The sequence below is a fragment of the Hyaena hyaena genome, unplaced genomic scaffold, assembly GCF_003009895.1.
Source record: "Hyaena hyaena isolate Hyena2069 unplaced genomic scaffold, ASM300989v1 scaffold_322, whole genome shotgun sequence".
Lineage (NCBI taxonomy): Eukaryota > Metazoa > Chordata > Mammalia > Carnivora > Hyaenidae > Hyaena > Hyaena hyaena.
In genome coordinates this window covers 564,357-589,630 of record NW_024080954.1, presented here as the reverse complement: position 1 = coordinate 589,630, position 25,274 = coordinate 564,357, and the positions used below count along the sequence as shown (strand labels likewise).

The 25,274-nt window shown below is 37.0% G+C and overlaps 1 protein-coding gene and 1 pseudogene across 5 annotated transcripts in view; one reads left to right on the top strand and one right to left on the bottom strand.

Annotated features, from left to right (window-relative positions):
• Positions 1–25,274, bottom strand: part of RIMS1 (regulating synaptic membrane exocytosis 1) — a 477,312-nt gene that overhangs the window by 13,005 nt on the left and 439,033 nt on the right. The window lies entirely within an intron of this gene.
• Positions 22,498–23,434, top strand: LOC120242939 (annotated as a pseudogene).

The window sequence follows — 25,274 nt, the reverse complement described above, 5'->3', positions numbered from 1 at the left end:
CAATTATCTGTATCTCTGTATATATGTTGTAATTATAGCATAGGTATACGTTACATATACATGATTTTAAAATATCAATATAATGCATTAAACCACTAAATAAAATTCTCATTATTCACCAATTATTTGTATCCACTGAGGAATCATTAGCCTGGTGAAAATATGAAGTCTCGTATCAAATTATGACACGAAGCCTTTGACTTGAAACTGCTATCCCAAGTATTACACAAAGAACAAACAGATTACAAAACTATTTTAATACTCTATATTCACAAACACATGAAAAATTAGTAAAATCTATATCATTTGGGAGTAATTATTTTCTCTTGCTTTGAAGAAGAAATGTTCTCTCAAAGAATGTTGAAAAATGTGTCAAATTTACATATTCATTATTTCTCTTTTCATATTAAAAGATGTATGCTATATTTAGAAACACCCCACTGACTTATTAATTTATTCTGTAAATACTCATGAAGCAGCAAGTATCTATAATCTAATAGGCATTTTTCTATGTGTTATAGCTATAACAGTAACAAGACCAGATAGTGCATATAATAAACAAACACAAATATAATTTTAGAATTGGTAATCATCATAAAAAATAAAGCAGAAGAAACTGTTCCAGTAGATGAGTTACTTTTGATCAGCTGGGCAGAGAAGCCCACTTCTGAGAATGCAAAATAGGAGCCAGCCATGCAAAGATCTAAAGGAGGTGTTATCTAGGGAGAAAGAACAAGTGCAAGACCCTGAGGAGTGAGTGACCTTCCTTGGCTCGTCTGAGGAAGCTACAGAATACTGAAGTAAGATGGACAAGGAGAAGATGGAGTGTAAGAGGCTGCAGGACTAGTGGGGTACAACCTACTGGAAAATAGCCTGGAATCTGCGCTGAGTGTGGGGGGAAGTCATAGAACAGGGCATCTGATTTACATTTTCAATGGATCATTCCAGCTATGGTGTGAAGAATGAATTGTAGGAACTAGACATGCAAGGAGAGGCGGACGGGAAAGCTACTTTCCTACCTGAGAAGAGATAAATAGTGGCTTGGGTTAGGGAGCAGCAGTGGAGATACGGGAAGAGGGTACACTTTATACTGTGAAGTGGAATGGACAGCACTTCTAGATGTACAAGTCGTTAAAAAAAAAGAACAAATCAATAATTTTTAGGTTTTTAGTTAGGATAACTGGTTGAATGGTAGTGTCATTTACTGAAAGGAGGAGGAATTCATTGTGAGTGGTGGAAATTATGAGTTCTCTTTTGGATGTTTGAGGGCTTCCTATATAGCCATGTGGAGAGCAAAGCAGGAAGTGCTTGTATGAGTCACGACCACTAGGGTTGGAAAAAGATAGGTTGGTAATTAGACAGACTGATAGACAGGATATATTGGCATACAGACAATTAAAATTCTGGCATACAGATAGTAATAAATGTAACAGGTAGGAATTATAGATAGAGATAAAAAGGGTAAATAGAATGGAGTCTGCGGTATTTTCCATATTTAGAGGTCGAGAAGAAAAGACTATTAAGGAGCCTGCAAAGGAAGACCTTTTAAGACAGGGGCAAAAATAAGTGTCATGGTTCAGAAATCAGAAGAATAAAGTGTTAGAAGTAAAAAAAAAAAAGTGTTGTTTAGAATTTTAGTAAGAAACAGACACAGAAGTGATGATAGAGCTCAACTCCATGGAGATCACTGATTTCAAGAGGAGTAGATTTCGTGAAGTAGTAGGACTGAAAGGAATGGCCAGTCAGAAGACAGAATGAGAGGCAGTATTTGGAGAGTCACATGCGATATGGGAAGGTTGTCTGTTTTTGAAGATATGTGACATTAAAGCCTGTTTCTATGCAGATGGGAATGATTAAATGCACAAGATAAAACATTTTTAGATCTAATATTATTGGTTGGAAAGGTAGATAAACATAGATAATGTCTGATAAATCATCTTTCAAAGTATTCTCTAATGCCAAATGAAGTCAATTTTTATTCAATTAATTTGAAAAATCAGTAAGAGAATATCACTTAATTAAACAGTTCAATCTAAAACATATATATGCAGTAATGTCCTATTACCTCACAAACAAAAACTGTAGAGTAGTTTTGGTTATTCTGAAAGTGAAGCTGAGATCAGTGATAAAAATTATTTTTTATATGTACAGGACAAAATTTAGTTATTTTTTAAAAAGAAAAGTTGTTGTAATTAATATGTTTTGGTCATTCATTTCCTTGTTTACTTATTTATCCGACTATTCTCTGAATGCTTTGGGTCCAGTACTGCATATGTAAGAGTGGACAGGAAACAGGCACTGCCTCCAACCATGCCACTGCCTAGTAGGAGAGACTTTCAAACAAAAGTTTGTGATTCAGCATAAGTACAATATAGGCACAGAGGTCTTATTTTATATTATTTAGCTTTAGGTATTTGTCTTATGTCTTATCATGTGGTGAGAGGTAGAGAAAGGGAAGAGAAGGAACAATTTAAACAGTAAGTGTGAGTCTGCTGCTTGCTGTGCTACTAAATGAGCATGTAACCTGGTGAGATCCTGAGGTGGGAAATGCAAATCTTCTCTTGCTTTACTTTGTTTTAGTTCCTGAAGATAATTCTGGTGTTTATGATGATCTCTAAAATAGGCTTCTTAAAAAGCAACAACAACAAAACAAAAAAACAAAACTGAAACCAACCAAACACTTTATCTGGTGTTCAAAGATGCAGCAGCAATACAGTCAACTGACACTATTGGATACCCCGAGACTACATTGGTATCCAAGGGATTTTAAAGGGAAATTTTAACTTCACACAGATGGTGAAGATGGGGGTGTGTGTGTTTTATTTTAGGCCAAGAGAGTGGCATATTTAAAGGTTCTGACATGGTAAAGAACATAGTGCCTTGAGAAAACTGCATTTTCAGAATGACCAGCAGTCAGTAAATGGTGAGTAAAGACTGAGAGTTGAGGTGGGAGAGCTGGCAGGGAGGGCTCGCACAGGACCTTTTATCTAATGCTTTCAAGGCTTACCATTACATATCATTTGGGTGGCTGTTGTGATTTATTAACGTGGTTCGTAATGATCTTGGGGTCTCAGTCTTCCTAATACCATTATTATCCACATAAAGTTGTGTGTAATTTGCATTATACGAAATATATATGATACACCAATATTGGCAAAAGACTTCAACAATCACTCTTAAAAAGAAAATATCCAGCAGCTCTCCTTTGTTGATATCAGATGCTTTCCAATGTTGTCATAATCATGTAGAAATTTTTATTAGGTAGTCTGTTCCAATAGTGCCACAGTTTTTCTTTCCTAGTTTTTAAACAAACAAAAGTATTCCTTTTGTGTTATACCAAAGTTTTTAAATATATTTCAACCCAAGCCAGATTAAGTATAACTTGTAAAAATTTCATAGATCTGAAGATTACTTTTAGAAAATTGCATGAGGGGTCTTTGACTTCATGGTTTCCCTTGTTTATTATTTTCCAAGTTAATCCTATAAGCCACAAAGTCCCCAATTTCCTTTTCCTCTTACCATCATCCAGAGAGATTTATAATGAAAGAAGTACAGTGGTCAAGAAAATAAAAACAGAATCATTAAGAATATTTTTGTGAGATGGATCAACCCTTGTTGATATTCAAAATATTTAAAATCTTTTTTCAATGATGTGACTATACTTTTTATTTCACTGCCGTAACCCAAAAGGGGTAAAATGTTTTCCTTGCTGCCATACACTTTAAATTCTCTACAGATACGACTTTAGAAAAGGGGTTCATCTGTACTGAACAGTGACCTGAATTTTTCCAGTTCTTCTGTGGCTAACAGTTCTTCTCTGGTAAGAGACCTGGTATTGTTCTGAGCGACTATAATGCCTGCTGTCATACCTGTTCAGTTCACTCAACCACACTTGATCTTTTCAGCAAAACGTTTGCTAATGTCACATTGATTCTTCCTCTTGCCTGGCCAGTGAAAATGTAAGCAATAGCAAGTTCAAGATGTTCTTTTAAATAATCTTCATATTGAATTTAGTAAGACTGCCAAAAAATACTTAGATGAATTTTTTCATCTAAGTTTACTATAACTGATACATACTACCTGTACCGTATCCTGTTTTGGCCAAAGCTATAAGATGGAAGTAGTCAAATTTTGAACTTCTCATGGTTGCTAACTGTTTCACACCTTCAGTGTTTCTGAAGTGTTTCTGTGTTATGGACTGAATTATGCTCTCTCCTCACCAATTCACAGGCTGGAGTCCTAGTCCCAGGTACCTCAGAATGTGACTGTATTTGGAGACAGGGCCTTTAAGTAGGTGATTAAGTTAAAATAATGCTCCTAGGGAGGCCCTAATCCCCATCTTTTGGTTTCCTTATGAGAAGATGGCATTAGGACACAGAGAGAGATCCCCATGTGAAGAGGGCAGCCATTTGCGAGCCAAGAAAGAGGCCTCAGAGGAAAGCAAACCTGCTCCTACCTTGATCATGAACTTCCAGCTTCTAGAACTGTGAGAATATAAATTTCCATTACTTTAACCACGTAGTCTAGGCTATTTTATTGTGACAGCCTTAGCAAACCAATGCATCTAGGGAGTGGATACAGTTATCTTAATACTCTGAAGTTATCTTTTTTTTTTTTTTAATATTTTTATTTATTTCTAGGAGAGAGTGAGACAGCGTGAACAGGGGAGGGTCAGAGAGAGAGGGAGATACAGACTCCGAAATAGGCTCCAGGCTCTGAGCTGGCAGTCCGCACAGACCCCGACGCGGGGCTCGAACCCACGAACCCCGAGATCATGACCTAAGCGAAAGTCGGACGCTTAACCGACTAAGCCACCCAGGCGCCCCTGAAGTTATCTTCTTACTTAACAACTTATTAACAGCTGTGATGATCTAAATATAATTATATAATCACCTAAATGGTCTGAGGCTGAGATTAAGCCCCAAATGCCAGGATGAACTTGTTTTAGGTTGCCTTGATCAAAAAATGGTCTAAAGTATTACATGGATATATCTAAATCTTTTATTAACAACCACTGATGTTCAGAATATAAGGTCTTAGATTTATTTTCCCAGGTATATCTCCTTAGTAAATATGTCACATTTAGATTAAACCTGTTTGTTTGTTTTTTTTTTTTTACTCTTCTTCAGACTAAATTAATAGCTTAGAAGAATCTGGTTTTTATTTATGGGTTATAAACCTAGAATATCTCCTTACTATCTACCATCCTGATTGTAAAAAAAGTAAAACAATACTTCAGGCAAAACCTTGTTTTATTGTATATTTCAGGTTTTGTTTTGATTTTTAAAGTTTTGTTTAAACTCAAGTTATTACCATTTAGAGAATCTTTCTTCCTAGCCTGTTTCAAAAGGCAGCCTAACATTCCAAGTGTTAGGAAGTGGTTGAACAGGAAGTAGTCTAAGAGACAATTCTGGAATCTGAATGTCTGAATTCAAGTACCAGCTCTACCCCTTCGTAGTGCTGTGCCTGCAGGCAGCATACTTGGCCTCTCTATTCCTCACTATATGAAATGAGAGGGACTGTGATACCTAGGACAATTTTTGAGTAGTAAATGAAATAATCCAAGTAAAGCACTCAGGACCTTGTGCACCTATTTAAATTATATATTGTTACACAGTAAGATCTCCAGTATTTTGCTCAGATTAAGTCTCCAAGTTGAATAATGTTAATTCCCCATGCTCCACTCAAAATACACCTTTTTGTGCCGCCCATTTAATTCAAAATTAATTCAGAGTGAAGCATAATTAAGTTGTAACAGAGACTATGCATGCCCCAAATACCCATTCTTAGCTTGTTCTCTTAGTGATAGAAATGCCCCCATCCTCCCAGGTAAAGACCAACCACATAATCACTTTCCTTCTTCTCTCTTGATGGTATGGGGGGCATAACGGCAGAAACAACTACTGTTATCTCAAGACGGAAGCACTTGTTGAAGGACCCTGGTACAGCCTGAGTCCCTGACATGATGGAGCCACTATACCAGCCCCAGACTAGACTGTCCACCTGGGCTGTTTTGTGATAGTCTTGATTAAGCCACTAAGGGTATCCTGTTACAGTAACCTATCCTATATCATAATATGTAGTATCCCAAATACAACCCAGTGTGTATTTAAAAAATAAAACAATAGTTTTTTGAATAGTACTGTTAATTCTTTAGCTTTAGATAAGATAGTTGGGTTAAATTGAATTGTTCCTCTATAGTTTTGTATTTGCAAGAATAAGGCTCTTGTTCTAATAATAAAGTTAGTGGAAATTTTTCTTCCTTATGAGTTCTCAGAGAAGGTTAGGAGGGGAGAAACTAGCAATAAATAAATAAATAAATAAATAAATAGTATCATTATTGTAGACAGGACTTCCAGGAAAGATGATGGAGTAGGAAGATCCTAGGCTCACCTTGTTCTTTGGATACACCTAGATAACACCTACATCAGTGTAAATAATCAAGAAAATGACCTGAAGCCTGGCAGAACAGGCTCTCCACAGCTCAATGTAGAGAAGAGCTCACATTGAAGAGGGTAGGAACGGTGGAGACCGGTTGAGAGTCAGGCGGACACACAGGACTGTCCATGAGAAGGAAGGGTGCTGCAGACATTGAGAAGGGGGAGGAGCAGACCTCACACCAGGCACCCCAAATATGGGGCCCATAGTGGGAAAAGGAATGCCCATAACACTTGGCTTTGAAAACCAGTGGGGCCTAACTTTCCCAGTTCTTACAATCAGTGGGGCTTCACATCTAGAACTTTAAAAATCAGTGGGCTTGGCTCTGGGAGAGCTGGAGGGAAAGAGAAAACCGAGTCCTTACCCTTAAAGAGATAGCTCAACAAACAGCTCCACTAAAATACGGCATAGAAGCAGTAGTTTGAAAACCGCCTAGGATATATAGGAAGGAGATTTATTTACTAATCTCAGAGCATGTGCTGGAGTGGCAGAGACCATTGAGAGACTTCTTCAAGAACAAGAGAGCTGGTGTGTGGCATTTCCCTTAGCCAAGTGATAAACCACATAAACAAGAGAAAGGATAAAAACCATGTGATCATCTTAATAGATACAGAAAAAGCATGTGACAAAGTACATGCATTTTTGATAAAAACTCTCAACCATGTAGATTTAGAGGGAACATACTTCAACATGATAAACTCCAAATATGGAAAATCCATAGTGAACATCTTTTCAATGAGGGAAAGAAGAGCTTTTCCCTTAATACAATGAACAAGAAAAGGATGTCCACTCTCACCACTTTTATTCAACATTGTACTGGAACTCCCGGCCACAGCAATTAGATCACAAAAAGATATATAAAAGCATCTAAATTGGTAAGGATTTGCTGATGGGATACAAAAACAGTAAACCCAAAGGACTCCACCAAAAATTTCTAATACTCATAAATGAATTCACTAAAGTCACAGGATACAAAATCAATACACAGAAATCCACTTCATTTCTATACATTAATAATGAAGCAGCAGAAAGAGAAATTACAAAAACAATCCTATTTACAACTGCACAAAAATGATAAGATACTTACAAATAAACCCAGGGGGTGAAAACCAAGGAGGTAAAAGACCTGTACTATGAAAACTATAAAATACTGGTGAAAGAAACCGAAGATGATACAAATGAATGGAAATATATACCATGCTCATGGATTTTAAGAAAACTGTGAAAATGGCCATGCTACCCAAAGTAATATACAGATTTAATTCAATCTCTATCAAAATACTAACAAAAGCAAAACCAACTGTGAAAAAGGACTATTAAGGTGGCTATATTCTCCCTAAATATTATCATCTGGAGGAAATGTTTCACTTCAGTTTGTTATATCATTAATTGGTGATTTATTTGGATTTCTAATTACCAACTAGCTCTCGTAGCTACAAGTTAGTTCATTAGCTTAGTCTGTTTTAACACTTGGCTGATATACCTCATCAAGAGGATGGGATCAAAAGTTTAAAAATAGTTCTATAGTGATCAGAAAGGTAATTTATGGTTTAAGGAGAGGGAGACATAAAGAGGTAGCAGGCATAGAAAGAGTTAATAAATTCAGTAGAAAATTTTCAGATTGTGAGTGGAGAGAAGAGGATAAATTAAGTGAAGGTGGGGGAGAGGGAGAGAAAGAGAGACCAATTTTCCTGTGGCAATAGAAGACCACAAGAGTGAGGGTGGCCTGGAGCACAGTGTGTTTCTGTGCCTCTGATATTTGTAGAGGAAAATGCTCTAACTACTTCATTTCAGGCTGGCACTGAGATCAAACCATACCTCAGAACACAATAAACAGCAAAACAGGCAAATCAAATAAACTGTGGTAATCTGAGGTAAACAGGTCTTGAGAGTAATTTGGGGGTGGGTTGTGTGTCACTGATGAAGAATGATTCTATGACCAGCAAGATTACAACTTATGCACAAAAGGGTTAATTTGAGTCTGTGTGCTTGAGAGATTTGAGAGACTGCTGGTTGGTTGCTTCTCTGTTGACTGTGATTAGAATAAACATTAAATAAAAAAAGATAAGGTTGAATATACATAAGAGCCAAAGAAAACCTTATGAAATAAACAGAAAATGTTGGTGGGGAAAATTGGTACAACATAATATTCAAATTTTTGTCTTTAATATTTACCTTTCTGCCTTCCATATTTAGAAAATCAGGCAAGCAAGAACTTGAAATATACAACACAATAAAAGCCTAAAAGTATGCTAGTGAAGGGGATATCTAGTGACAAAGATTTACCAATCTCCAGAACTGTATTTCCTGTATCTCAGGGAACAGAAGGAATAAACTCAACTATGTCAAGCAGAGTATTTAAAGATCTGTAGGCATACAACAAATGTGCTTACCCAGACATCTAAGCATTAATGGAGGAACTATCTTAACAAAATGGGGGCTACAAATGACGCACATTTCTGATACTAATTTGACATCCTTAGCAAAGTCAACTACTATCTGCCTATTATTTTTTAAGATACTGCCTATTACTTTCAAGATATTGTCCTGGCTATCTTGGTTGTAAAACAATGAAGAGTCCTGATAGTTTGAAGAGTTAGAGAAGCTTTAGGTGCTGGCCACACAAAAATGTTTGATTCCTGTTCAGCTACATGCTATAGACTGAATATTTGTGTCTTCTCTGGTCCAATTCATATATGAAACCCAATACCCAATGTGATGGTCTTAGGAAGTGGGGATTTTGGATTAAGTCATGAAAGTGAACCCTCACAAATGGGACTAGTGCCCTATGCGAGAGACCCCAGATAGTTTACTTGCCCTTTCTACCATGTGAGTTTATAGTAAAAAAAAAAAAGGCCACCTATGAATCAGGAAGCAGATCCTTACGAAAGCCTGATCATGCTGGTACCCTGGTCTTGGACTTCTTAGCCTCCAGAACTGTCAGAAATAAATGTCTGTTGTTTATAAACTGGGCTGCCTATGGTATTTTTATTATAGCAACCAAACAGACCAAGACATTATAGCTTTACGAGTGGGAGCAAATGAACATAGCCAAGATTGTAAAATTCATACCTCTTTTCTAGAAGGAACACTATGATATAAACTAAAAACAAACCTGGCATTTTTTCATTAAAGAAGAAGTAAATTTATGAGAACATTAAATACTTAATATATTTTGAGGTTTATGCAATATTAAAGCAGTAAAACAATTTCAAATTGGCAACATTTACTTTCAGTCCACATCAGATGAAAATTAAAATAATACTAAAAGTAAATATGGAGATGAAATACTGAAATGTGTACGATAGGTGGATTAAACTGATCCATTTGAGAATAGATAGGGAACTTAGCACTGGAGCTTTAAAAGTAAGTGATCTCATCTAAACTCTTTGTTTAAATCACAAAAGGTGCAGTAAAGTTAAATCCTTAGCTTGTGGTCGCACAACACCGTAATGCCACCGTGAGGATTGGAGGCTGAATCTTTCTGCTCCAAAGTGTCTCTGTATGGCTTTTACTGTAGATGAAATGTCAATTCCCATTTTGTTAAAAAAAAAAAAAAAAAAAGTCTCATTATCAAGGCAGTAAAGCAGTGAGTGGAATGTATCCTTTATTCCTATTTGTTTCAGAAAGAACACACATTATCACACTCAATTTGTTCACACTTTAACAGGCCACCTCCAACCTCTAGTGATTTTAGCATTTCTCTCTGCTACAATAAATTGTTATGTAACAGGTGGTTCAGGCTGGATGCAGCCATTATAGTGTCCTTGCAATGAATAGGAATCCAATCACTGCAGATTAGACACAGTCCAGAGAAATCACTCTTAGTTCTGCTGTTCTCCTTGGAGACAGGAAGGCTTTGTTTCCAAATCTAATTCTGTATGTACTATAGTAAAAAGCTTTCAATAATGCTACTTGAAATTGTACCTTTAGTACAAAAGGAGAAAAGTACTGTATGCCACTAGTTCTCCCAATTTTTGATAAGTTGATTTCAGCCATGTTTCTCAATAAAAAAAGTAAGTTCATATTTTTTGATAGAAAATAAGCAGTCAAGTTCTAAATCAATCTGAGGGCGAAAAGCATGTTTATGGATTTCAAAGCTTCATCTACCATTTGCTAAATTAAAGGCCAAAATGCATGAAAAGGTTTAAAATATGGAACTCTGGAAGGCATAGGCAAAAATAATAACAGGAACACATTAAACAATTCTGATGAGATGATACTGAATTCTGTAAAGTTAAATACCACGGAAATATGTGCCAGCAATTTCAACTGAAGATGCATCTTTTTACTTTTACATTTTCCTCTCAAGAACACTGCAATATAATGTTAACATGCAAAGTCATCCTCTGGTTCTTGCAACTCATAATTACAATATAACTTATTTTAATAGTTATATTCATAAAGGATGTCACCATTTGCAAAATAATTTCAACTGATTAATGTGAGAACCATATTCTGACTTACTAGTATTTGTAATCAATGCCAGAGTAACATATGGCTAGGGGGAAAATAAGAGGTGAAATGTCAGTTTATATAAGAACTACCCATAATAGACTCTCAGATCTCTCTCTCTCTCAATCTCACACACACACACACGAAAAGAAAAGGAATAGCAGCTTTCACTGTTATAAGTATTTTAAATGCTTTAGATCGAAGTTAAATTGACAAACGTGTAAAAATGTTGCTTTTCACATCAAGAAAAGTCTCTTCTTAGGGGAAGGCATATTTTCTTTCACATCCATTTGTCTTTTATTTTCCTGGGAAGACAAATTTCTCTCATCCTTCCTCCTTTTGAACTAAATCTTTATGTACACAAAACCTCTCCTTTTCAGTATTAGAATAGTATTTCTCCTCCTGCTTTGCGTTTTCACCATACACTTTCCCTCCTCTTCTCCACCTTATTCCCTTATATTTTACTCGGTAAACCCCAAAACTTCAAAAGTTCTCCTTCCACACACTGTCTATAAACATATAGTCTGCTTCTTCACACTGTTTTCTCATACACATGCGTGCATAGCTATCCTTCCTTTCCCAACACTTAAATGGTATTGTAACAGATGCTGTCAACTCAAAATTGAAAGGAGCTTACAATCTGGTGGGGGAAGAAAACATACAAGCAATTCTATTTCAGCAGAATAGGAAGTATAAAATATGCCTAAATGAGTGATGGGGCAAAGGATGAAGTCAACATCTCTGTTGGCATGAGTTAAGGATCTTCCTATAGAGAAGGAGATGCTTGAGCTATACCTTGAAGGTCAAATAAACATTTTCTAGATAAGGGTGCCTGGGTGGCTCAGTTGGTTAAATCTCTGACTCTTGCTCTCGGCTAAGGTCATGCTCTCACAGTTCGGGGATTGAGCCCTGCCTTGGCCTCTGCACTAATGGCACAGAGCCAGTTTGGGATACTCTTTCCCTTTCTCTGCCCCTCCCCCATTTGTGTGTGTGCACACACACACTCTCTCTCTCTCAAAATAAATAAGCTTTAAAAAAATTGCTAGACAGATGAGGAAGGGAAAGAACAATCAAGACTGTGGAAGTTATGGTGTCTGAAAGACCTCTCTATTAAGTAATTGGAATAGCTCTACCTTTAATTCCTTATTATCTACAATATCTATCTATTTTTTTTTTTTTTTATGTCTGAAACACCTGCAATCTGGAGTGTTTATCTATTCTACTTAAATTGTACTTTCAAAGCTAGGAGTAAAAAACCACTGACCTTTTCTCAGTGTAAATTCTATTTGGATCCTTGGCAGCAAGATCCTCAAATCGCAGGAGGAAAGCAGGGGAACCACAGCAATACTGTCTACTGGAAATTTTGGGAAACTAATTTGAAAGTGTAGTGAAGAGAGGGACAGCCAAGGCTATATGCTATTGTGTTTTCCTTATTACCTCTTTAATCTTTTTATTTTCTTTATCTTTTAGTTAATTCTTTCTTCTGCCCCTTTAAGTGGTTTTATCTTATAATTTATCTCTAAAGTAGAAGTTTACAGCCTTTTCTGGGGACCTCCCACTTGACTGGCCTGGGTCTTTATGTGGATAATGCCTATCTTGGTATCTCCAATCTCAATAACTTTCCTGAGTTTCAATTCTGAATTTCCTATATATATAGGCCAGTTTCACCTAAGAAATCCTACCAGTACCTTGGAGTTTATATAGCACTTTGGAGATTTTTGATGGTTTTATGATTTGTCAACTTGGCTATACTACAGTCCCCAGTTATTCAATCAAACAAATCTAGGTGTCACCATGAAAGTATTTGTAGGTGTGATACAGTCCATAACCAGTTGACCATAAGTAAGGGATACTATTTCAGATCATGTGTATGGGCCCAATTCAATTGTTTGGGAGTGTTTAAGGGCAGAAGTAAGGCTTCCCCGATAAAGGCATTCCACTTGTGTACCACAGCATCAGCCAGTAGCTGAGAGTTCAAGGCTGCCCTTCTCAGACATGGATTTCAGACTTGCCTAGTCAGCCCCATGATCACATAAGCCAATACCTTGTAATAAATATCTTCTTGATATACATCTCTCACAGATTTGGCTTCTCTGGTTGAACCAGGACTGATAGAGATTTATAGACTCAAACTGGCCTTCTCTAGTAATTTCCCAATTCCGTTTGAGATACTGCCATTTTTCCACTATGAAACATGGTTTATTACCTCCTCATCTCCTGTACATATTCCTTTCTTTTTGTTTTATTTGGTCTCTCCACGTTGAGATTCTTGTTATTTCAATTGGGTTTGTACCACCACAACACATAAAGATGTTGGCCTCCTGCTCCAATTTTATTGGCTCTCTCCACAGCCTACATGTAATTTATAGTGCTCCTATGTTATATTCCCACCAACTCTGCCATATTTACCTTTCTACCAGATAGCAGCCTTCTGCTCTGACCGTGCTGGTTACATCCTATTCCCTCTTCATGACTTTACATTTTCTTTTATATATATATAAAAGAAAAAATACATATGTATTTTTATATATATATTAAAATATGTATTAATATTTATATATGTTTATTTTTGAGAGAGAGAGTGCACTTGTGAGAGCAGGGGAGGGCAGAAAGAGAAGGAGACAGAGGATCTGATGCGGGCTCCGCGCTGACAGCAGAAAGCCCAACATGGGGCTCAAACTCATGAATGGCAAGATCATGACCTGAACCAAAGTCAGACGCTTAACTGACTAAACCACCCAGGTGCCCCATGACTTTACATTTTCTGCGTCCACATTTTCCCTTATACCATCCTGCCTACTTGATCTGTCCTTGTCTTTTCCCTACCAGTGCTCAAAGCATCTCTACTTACAACCTAGTCTGACCAGCCTACGCTGCAATGATATTGCTCTCTAAACTCCTATACTGATTATTTCCCTTTACGTGAATTGGTAATTGACTATTAACTGCTCTATGAAAATATTTAATGTGACAGACGTTTAATGAAATCTCACTTATATGTAACATTTCACCTACATACATATGCTTTATACCTCTCCCTCCAGCACTTTCCTGTCAGAATGCTTTGTGAGAGCAGTGCTCAGCAAATGTTTATCAAATGAACTGCTGACTGAATCTCAGTAACTAAAGCTTAGAGCATTAACTGTGTATATATCTTCATAGAAACCCAGAGTGGTTCCTATTAACTGGTCGGTCAGATAAGAAAAATATTCTAGACCACACTGATTCTATACTCCTGGTCTTATCCTAAGTTTAAAGTGTAAGGGAGAAAAAAGTAATTTTCTTTTACTTAGTTAGAAAAATGATTTTTTGAAGTCTACTAACAATGAGCACAGATAAGAAGCAAAGGGACATTTCATTCAGTTGGTTAAACAGGAAACATCAAATGATGTTAAGATTCCTTTTAAGATAAATTACTTAAACTAAACTAGGAATTAGGGGAGGAAAAGATATAATTTACCAATGTATCACAGCTATCCTAAGTATATGTATGCCTTTTTTCCATGGATGAGCCCTGTTCCCAAAATTAAATATTAAGTGTTAAAAAAATAAAAATAAGGAACTAAGTCCAAGTTTCACTCAGAGTATAAGACAAAAATAAACACAATAGCAATATATAGAATACTCTTCTTTGCTACTGTATAAAAACCTTCATATGCAAAAGTGTCCTCCATCAGATTTTGATTTAGAGGTTTTTTTTGGTTTTGTTTTTAGAAAGAAGAAAGGGAATTCCTGATAAGTGTTAAAGATTTTACCATACAGTTTATATGCTTAGGCTTCAGAAAACAGCTCTGTTCTGGAATATATACAAGGAAGACTGTGCTTTTCCAGAGGGATCTCAGAATGGCTTTGGCACAAACTCTATTGATAACAATACTGCATTTATAGTTTCAGCCAGACTGTGGTGACATAAGCATATGAGTGACTAAGAAAATGAATTAGGAAAAAAAAATTACCAGATTATACTTCTTCTCATAAATTATCTGAGAGATTAAGTCTCAGATAATTTTTGTTTTGAAATTTCTCAAAATTCTTAGCATGTATGTTTTCTTCTGATCTAAAGATAATTAAAACATGTTTATCATTTGAGAATCTTAAGTAGTTTCTCTGAAATACTGCTGGGAAAGATCTTCATAAGTAGGGAGTCTTAGGAAAAAAAAGTACAACCTATTGTAAGCAACACAGTTGATATAAGTCATCCTAAGTTATTCACACAGAAAAAGTTACATTTCTCTGGTCCCTGGCTGCACATAACAAAATGAAAAGCAAAATTTTTGGTGCCTAAATAGAAAATATGATTTATAATTTCCAAATGCAAATTAAATATACTTCTTAATTTCTAAAATAAATGTCCATATAAAGTCTTTGCATTGAATTGTCTGTAAAAGGCCTATATGATATACAATGCAGTTGATATACTTTTAAATATAAATGAAATTGTTTTAAAGAAAGCTATAACTTTGTGATAACATTAACATGTATGTTTTGGTACTAATGAGTTGAAGCACTGCTCGATTTCAAATCCAGCTTTAAAGTATAATAAATTAATCATATTAGACATAATTTTATAAATATACCTGCAACATCTTTCTATAAGTAATTCATCCATCACCTAACAATTTTTACATTTTTTTCTTTTCATTCAATTATTAGTAATCTCAAGTATAACACTATCTTTGTTTGAAAACTAACAACAGCACTGAAAGCTTAGATGAACACAGAAATTTTGCTTTTGGTTTTAGTTTTACTAAAAGTTATAAATTAACTGGCAAACTCCTATTAGAACTCAGTAAATTCGTATGTGGAACACAGACTTACCTGATTTATCTTGGAAAAGTTAAGAATCGGCATTAAGTTCTCAGAGGAAAACTAAAATCCAAATAATATTTGACCTGGTTTAAATGACTTGTCCTGTCTCTGGGTGGAATATCGGAGCTCTCTGCAAAGTCTTTACTTTCTCTTTCCCAATCTCTGTCTCCCTCTCTCTCAGCCTCTCTCTCCTCCCCTCTCTTTCTCACACATACACACAGTATGATTAAATTGCTTCTGTCAAGAGTGGTTTTTCTATAGCTTATAATAAGACCATGAAGCGAAAAATCACTCTGTAAATTTACTCTGGATCATCTCATAAATATGAAAACTGCTAAATAGTCACAATTTGAAAACGGCTACATAGTCACAAAATCTCAAACTATATGATGGAGACATGTAAATGAAATGAACATATGTTGCTTACTTTATAAAATACTATGTAGCTGCTCTAGTTATGTAAGAAATACCAGAGAAGTAAAGCTCAGGGCTAATACATGATTTCCAGGGTAAACCTGTTTAAAAGAGCTTTACATGGGCAAGAGGAAGGCCCAGATTGATTTCTGGCATCCCACTTGGCCTTTGTAATACACATGTAACACTTAAAGTGTCAAAATTATTACTTTGAAAATGCACTTATTAAGCACTCACAGTGTTCAGCCGCTTTCCCTCACACGCTTTCACATCCCTCCCTCCTGCAAAGAAACAAGCACTAGGGTCAGGGAAATGGTTTATAAAGCACAGAACAAGAAAAGGACCTAACCTTTGTTGAGTGCTTTTTATACAACATGCTCTATGCCCAGTGCTTTATACACATTTCCATTAACCCTCATCTTCAGTCGCTGGTATTGGTGTTGCTCTATTTTACAAGGGTGAGACATGGATCTCAAGAGCTAAGAAGCAAGGATACCTTGGTAGCTCAGCTGGTTAAGCGTCCAACTCTTGATTCTGGCTCAGGTCATGATCTCATGGTTCATTAGATCAAGCCCTGCATTGGGCTCTATGCTGTCAGTGTGCAGCCTACTTGGGATTCTCTGTCTCCCTCTCTCTCTGCCCCTCTTCCCACTCATGCTCTCTCTCAAGAATAAACACTAAAGAAAGAGTTAAGAAGCAGTTAGTAAGTGGCAAAACTGTCACCATGTGCCAGGTTTTCCCCACCCAAAATAAATTCCAAAGCCCACATCCTCTGAAGCCTATAATTCCGTAAGTTCTTTTCATGACACTATGTTGAGGAAGGGAAAATGGCAGCCAAAAAAAACCAAAAACAAACAAAAAAAACATTTTACCAAGACAGTGTTTTCCCTATGTTTCCTCTAGACCATAATGGCACTGAGGAATCTGAATCCAGAGTGTTCTGCTTTTTTGTTTTCTTCCCTCCAGTGCTGTGTCAAGAGCATGAAGAGGTAAAAGGAGGTAGGACAGTCACACTTCTGGTTAACTCAGGGCAATCATGCTTCATGCTGGTTATTCTAATGTATTATTACTAGTGTTCCCCTTTTACCCTTAAAGATATTCCAGTCTGGATGATGATTTACATAGTCAGCATATATTTAAGGAGAAGAGCAATACAAATTAAACTAAAGCTGCCTCAAAACAGTTACAAGGTGATATTCTGCAATTCCAATTAGACTGTTACCAAAATTGAACCGGCAAGGAACAGAAGTTGATGTAACTCAAAAGTTTTTGTCTTATGCTACCTGGTAAACAATGTGTGTCTCTTTTAAAACTTGAAGTATTTATCTGGGTTTATTTTTGCATGAGGAAACATCTATGCATTATAGAGAGAGGTACCTTTGTTGGCACAACTAAAGCTAGTTAACTTGGTACCAGAGTAATTGAAAAGGGACAAGGTCATAACATAACTTTCAAATATAAAATGGCACATGGTCAGTCTTTCATTGTCAGCATGTCTCTAGCTGCCATTTTTATTCCTTTGGATGTCCTTAAGATGGGTGGTAGAGTGATAGCACATTGTGACACCTGAAATCGTACCAAGAGAACTTTATACCTCGAATAAAATGCAGATTACCTCAAAAGGAGTAATATGAAGTCATTGGAACTTTTAACAATTTAATAGAGCAACTTAGAGAATCTCTTTAACAAGATGTATACCATGTGATAGCCCCAAATTAAGAATATATAGAAAACAAAGGGGTTTTGAAAATAGATGGACACTTAACATTACTGTGCATCAGAGAGTGATGTGGAGGGTGCTCACAGAGGAGGGCAGCCATGTCCATGTGGAATGCTCTGGACAAAGATGAAATATCAACAAGAGAGAAGTCCTGCCAGAAAGCCCTAATGGAGAATGGAAGGCACACAGAAAGAAGGCAAAAGAGGGATCTCCACAAGCAAATACTGCACATTTGAGCCAATTAGAAAAAGTGGAGATAACCTCATAGAACTTGTGGTTTGGTACATGTTGCACATAATTAACTGTGGTGGTGCCTGCTCCACACCTGCTGACCGGGTACCTTCCTCTAAAGCCTAATCTGTGCAACTGTCAGTGGAGATCCTGGGTAGAAGGCTACAGTAGAGGATGCTCTTGGTGCCCTGCCCATATATCCCTGGCACTCATTGCTCCTGTATGTGAGGATGGCATATCTCTGCAGCCACCTGCAACTCTCTGCTGAGAGCTCCTTCCAACTGGTGTATTGAGCTGGGTCCATGTGGAAAGGAGGCCTGAAGGGCCAGAAAGTTAATGATCCTGGAAAGAGTCCTCAGCCAGTGACAAATGTAAGTCATTGAATAAATGCTAGTGTCTTTACCCTCAGGGAAGACACCTTACACTGTCTCCCAGAGAACCCCAACAGAATCAAGCTCCAATTAGCCAGAGCACTAATCTACCACATCACACACCTTATATTGATTTGCTTTCCTATCTCATCTTTCATTTCATACTGGTGCTTCCCTAGGGTCAACTCTCAAATACAATACACCCAACATTTGTCTCAGGGTTTGCTTTTAGGGGGGGCCCAACCAATATAGTTGTCAAAGAGAAGCAGACTACATTATACAAGGCTGGACAGCTACAGCAAATATTTAATGTTTGGGAGATGTGGGAAATTTTTCTTACTTAGTCAAAAAATTAGTATTTTATAAATATTAGAATGATGTGTTTTACTTGATGAACTTTCCATTTGAGAAAAAGAAATAGTAGAAACTTCAAATACTCATTCTCTACAGATTGAAAATTCTTGTATGGCTATCCGTCTTGACTATTTTTTTGGTGTTTTATTTATATATTTTGAGAGAGAAAGAGAGAGAGCATGAGTGGGGGAGAAGCAGAGAGAAGGAGAGAGAGAATCTTAAGCACACTCTACTGTCAGTGCAGAGATTGATGCAGGGTTCGATCTCATGAACTGTGAGATCATGACCTGAGCTGAAATCAAGAGTCTGACGCTTAATCAACTTAGCCACCCAGGCGCCCCATCATCTTGACTATTTTTAAAGGTATAATTATACCTCCATCAACAAAGAGACATGATACGTTTCCTTGTCATCATGTAGTAAGCAGAGATAGAAACTATATCAAATGGGACATTAGAATGTGGCAAAGTTAAAGATATGCAAAGCCATACAGAAAACATAAATTATGCCACTGGCAATCTTAGGGCAGAAAAATATGGGATCCAAAACTGAGTTATATTAATAAAAGCAGAGTAAGGGTATTTGGTCAATGGCCAGGTTTGAAAAGGGAGAAGGAAACACCTAGAATAAAGGTGCCAGAAGACTGGACTGACGACGAGATATGTTCCTTGAAAACTGGTGAGGAATGCACCTGATTAGAATCCATGATTGGTAAGTCTTAGAAGAGGGTTAAATTCACAAGAACGGGAGGCTGTATGAGGATTCCTCTCTTGCCCATCACGAACAAGTACTAAATTAGATAACCTTTCAACCCCGGTAAAGAAGGCCTGGTTTGAAGGCCTTTGAGAATGAACTCTTTCTAACTCCTCAATTATCCCCTTAACCAATTTGTTGATGCCTGAAATGCCTGTATTTGGGAAACTGTTCATTATACACTTCAAAGTAAAATGCAAACACCTGGTCAAAGAAACAGTATGAATGTGTCTCTCAGCCATAAAAGCAACCAATCAGGTTTGCTTTCTACTTTTCTTGTATGTCTTAAATAGTGCTTAATGAATAACATTTTCAAAAAAAAGTCATTGTCAATGAAAAGGCTTACATACCAGAATCCTATTGAAGAGAAGGTAGTTAATAACTCATGCCTTTATATTTCAATTCCAAATACTTCTCTTTATCCTCTCATTTCCTTACATCTAATCTAGCTTTTTTCTTCTTCCCAGCCCTATGCTCCAAAACAAACAGGAAACACTTTAAATCTGCTTATCAGATCATTCCACATTTTTGTTCAGAACTCTTCGATAGCATGCTACTATATTAAGATGAAGCCAAAATCTTAAGCTTGGTCATAAGCCCCAACTTGCTCTCAAGAATGTTCCTACACTGCTCTTTCCCTTTGCCCCTGTATATTCTGACCTTCTTTTAGCTCCTCAAAATTAGGATCAGCTTTCCCATGAGAGGTCTTTGTCCATAACAGTTCTGTTGTCTGGAATCTTTTCCTTTCCCCTGCACTAGTGACTTCCCTGGACCACTTGTCTTATCCCTCAGGCCTTGAAGTAAACCTCACTACCACCAGTCTAGGTGGAGCCCCCTTGTAGGGCTCACTTTCATAGGCCCTTCCCTTATTCGTTAACATTTAATGTTTTTGAGATGACCTTCCCATGTCTGTCTGGGGGCAAGGATCATATCTATCCTGCTTGTGACTCTGATCCCAGAACAGCACCTGGTAAATATTAGCTTGTTTAATAAATGTTTGAATGAATGAACAGTTACTTTATCCAAGATCTTCTGGCCCCAAATTCTATATTCTTTGTGTCACATCTCCCAGAACACAAGGAATTGGACAACTAAACTGAAGGAAGGAAAATGACAAATAAAATTGAACAAAGATTTGGTTAGAAACCAAACTCTAAAGGCATAATTTGGCAAGGGTTCCACCTATTTATTTTTAATTTGCTCAAAACAAATGGAAGTTTTGAAAGAGGCATTTTTATCACAGAGCCTTTTGTTTCATATATGGGTATATTAAACAACTGAGGACAAAATTAGTTCGGGTTAAGTTGGGATATATTTATGCCGTTTGCCTTTTTAGAGGTATGTATTTGCTGTCATCTTTTTTTCTCATTATACATAAGTATGTGTGTTCGTGTTTAATTTTGCATTTGTGGTTTTGTTTACTTATTTTCTTGAAGAGGGCTATTCATAAAGTTCACACATATAAAACCTAAATTGGCTTTGATAAGTAGTGTAAGTGTCCCCCCACTGAACAATAATAAAAATAAGTGTTCCTAGTGTCTAAAATGTATACTTCATGACATGGCAAGGGGAAATCATGAATGCAGTCTGAGTTAAGTTTGCTAGCAACAAATCGTAAAATAATGAGATTATGTTGGATTGTCTGGGACAGGGGCTATGTAATCTTAGAGGCCCTTATGAGAGGAAGAGAGAGACACAAAGGTCAATGTAAGATGTAATATGAGAAAGACTCCATCCACCATTGCTGACTTTGAAGATGGAAAAGAGCTGCTGGCCAGGAACAAGTCCAGTCCTCAGAGCCTGGGAAAGCAAGATGATGGATTCTCTCCTAGAGTCTTCAAAAGGAAGACAGCACTATTGATATCTTGGCCAGTTTTGGACTTGTGACTGCCAGAACTGCAAGGTCATTCATTTCTTGTTACTTTAAATCACTACATCTGTGGTAATTTGTTACAGCAGCAGTAAGAAACTAATACACTGCCCCTACCAGGAGATTATTCAAAAACCTATTACTCTACAGAAGAATTCCCTAAAATTTCCTTTTATTTATAAAATGATCTCATGATCCAAATACTGCAGATAATTATAGACAGTTTCCAAATAGTTTTTTTTTTTAACTACCATATATAAGGAGGATTTCTAAGGCCAGGAGATATAATTTATTATAAAGGCAATTATGATCACACCTATAGAAAACAGTCATTTGTAATTAGAATCCATTTAGTCAAATACTTATTAAGCACGTTAGGAGAACTATACATAGAAATAAAATACTGCCATTTCTCCTCCCCTTAGGTACATACACACACACACACACACGCACACATATTTTATCCTCATTAAGACTCTCTACAAACTTACATTAAATCGAACCACTGTCATTGATATAAAACAAAACAAAGTTATTTACCTTAAGTTCCCTTTTATGTAAAGTGGAAACAGCTTAGTTTTCTGAAGAAATAGAAATGACATATAAAGTATCCAGGGCAGGATCAGACACCTAAAAAGCTAGTAGCTATATTAATATAATAATAACTTGGAGGGCACCTGGGTGGCCCAGTTGGTTGAGTGTCTGACTTTGGCTCAGGTCATGATCTTTGTGGTTCAAGCCCCACGTCGGGCTCTGTGCTGACAGCTTAGAGCCTGGAGCTTGCTTCAAATTCTGTTTCCATCTCTTTCTGCCCTGTCCCCTCAAAAATGAATCAACATTAAAAAAAACAGTAACTTGGTACTTACAGATTTGTACACTGAGTAACATTGTACTGCAGACCCTCTGTATTTTCTTACAAATAAGGATTTTGACTAACATTTCCCTATATGCTTGAAAGCGGTTTTAATAGGAAGATGTTTTATAAGATAAAGACACCGTGCTCTGGTTAGAAGGTAGGTGATAAGAGAACACCAGAGGAGCTGGAAAACTACCTCCTAACTTGCCTGAATGTCGATACCATCATGCAACCTTGGGTAGCCGTCTTCAGCCCCATACTACTTCTGACAGATGCTGTAGTTTCTTATGTACAAATGAATGGAGTGGTGAGTCAGTCTGCCACTCTCTCCTGCACTTACTCGACAGCTAATGGAGTCACCACCATGTGTTGGGGCAGAGGGGCATGTCCTGTGTCCCAATGCTCAGATGCAATTATCTGGACTAATGGATCCCACGTAACCTTTCAGAAGCACCCGCGTTATAAGCTAAATGGGAGTCTTTTAAAAGGGAATGTGTCCTTGACCATAGAGAATGTGGCTCAGATGGACCGTGGTCTCTACTGTTGCCGTGTTGAACACAGGGGGTGGTTCAATGATATGCAACTCACCCTGTCATTGGAGATAAAGCCAGCTGAGTTCACCAGTGTTCCAACGTCACCTAGGGTCTTTACCTCTACTTCTTCAATGCCAGCACCCATGCAGAACCTCAAGCCAGCGACTTCATCTTCTCCAGTGCAGACAGCAGAAACCCAGCCTACTGCACCACAGGAAACGAGCACAACACAGCCCACCCAATTCACCATTGTACTCTTGCCCAACAGATGGGAATATCACTGTGACACTATCTTCAGATGGCCTTTGGCATAGCAATCAAACTGTGTTGCTAGCACAAAATCCATGGATGACCACCTGTAAGGGACTCTACATTGGAATCTGCATTACTGCTGTGGTATTGCTCACTGTGTTGGTTGTCCTGATTACCTAAAAATATTTATGCATAAGAAACAAGCTGAAAGAACTAAACTTGGTTTCGTTGAGTGACCCTCAGACTGGAGCTTTGCAAAGTGCATCTGAAGTGGGTATGCGAGCAGAAGACAATATCTACATTATCGAGGACAATCTTTACGTCATGGATTAAGACCCAGTGGCCCTCTAAGGGTTTATGCCCTTGACTGCAGAAGACAGTGACAAAATATCACCATGTCAGTGTTCTCTTAAGCTCTAGAATGAATTTTCTGTCAATTTCAAATGATATTCCATTATGTCAGTTTTGATGGGTAGACTGAATTTGGTTCCTCTGTGTACAGTCAACCTCACTGGTCATATAGTCCATTTTTTTATACTATAACTGGTACAATATTTCTGGTCATTGCAGAGCTTTCTCTCAAACATGAAATGAATACTTTAGGATTGTATATTCTCTTTGGACCCTATGAACCATATATCCATCAAGAATTCTCACTGGTAAGACAGGAGAGGAACTATTACTTTGGTCACCAAAGCTGTCAAGAAGAGCAGAGAACTCCAAATGTTATAGTTCTTAGGTTCCCCAAAGCTTTCAAATCATGGGGGTACACAGGCTTTTATTTCCCCTATGGGGAAATAGAAGTGAATGTTATTTTGCCATTGTGGGTAAATCCAATTTCTCATAGCTCTGGAAATACGTGGTATTAAGGCTTTCAACTAGAGCCAATGTGGGTATTTTACCAGTTAGAAGAAACTAGGGTAGTGAGTGAACTAAGAAGATATCTGGGCAAGAAAATCAGTTGATTTATTACATGCTATTTCTGCTACATATGTTCCATAGTTCCAAGCATTTGTGTAGACAATTGTCATGCTCTCTGAACTAATTTTTAGAATGAAGCAGGGTAGAAACAAATAGAAGAAAAAAAAGAGAGAAGGCTAAAAGGCTTTCTGCTTTAGAAAAGTTATTTTGCAAATATAATAGTGTTATTTGTGAATGTTACCAAGTTTCAGTCAAAATTCTAAATTGTCACCAAATTACTGTGATTTTTAAAATTGTTTTGGAAGGATGAGAGTTTCTTTTTTAATAGCAAATCAATTCCAATACTATTCCTTTTTTTTTGACAATTCAGTGAAATTTTTGTTTTTTTTCAAGAGAGTTAAACAAAGGCTAAAAATAAGGACTTTTTAGTATCCAGAGGCATTTCTACATGAACAGTTAACAAGGTTGGATGTTAATTTCAATCTGAGTAAACCCTGAAACAACTCCTTCTTGGGGTTTAGAGATAAACTATAGTGGTTGAGTAAGGCAAGATGTTTATTTCTAAAGGCAACATCCTTGACATTGTTCTGCAGAGTTCTAGGAAATTAACACGACCTCTGAATAAAAGTTGTATCGGCAAATAATATTGTTACACATGTTATCTTGGGTTTTCCAAGTGCAGCCAAGATCTGACCTGGCCTAAGAAGTTTTGTTTAAACTACAGTGTTTTCTTTCAAATTCAAGACAACATGCATAAACATGGAGAATTCAGATGAAAGCCTGGATTTCTGTAGTTTCTCTGGAAAGACCTTGCAATATTGAGCTGAATTCTATAGTCAGGACCCTATTATATGGTGCTACATCCCCTCAGCCCCTAGTCCTTGGCTTTTCTGCCCAGACACACATTTGCTACCTGCTTTGTGATTGGGACTTGGAATTTATAACACCTTTGCTCTCTTTCCCCTTCCTGCAGATTTATGATGGCACATTAAAATTTCTGAGAATCTAGTTAACTTTGTTAATCCAGCATTTCCAAAACTTGCTTGAACCCCATGAATACAAGGACTACTGCCATATCCAGTCACATTCTGTGAAACGATGTGAAGATGTGTGGGAAAGAAGGTGGTACACAGAATTAGGACTAGGACCTGAGTTCTATTCTTAACTCTTAACAGAAACACTGGATGCCATTAGGGCGAATGTTTCTTGATGCCTACATTTTTTAATCGATCAGGCATAATTATTCCTATAATTATGTCAGTATATAGCAGTAATTCCATGTCATGTTACTCATGAG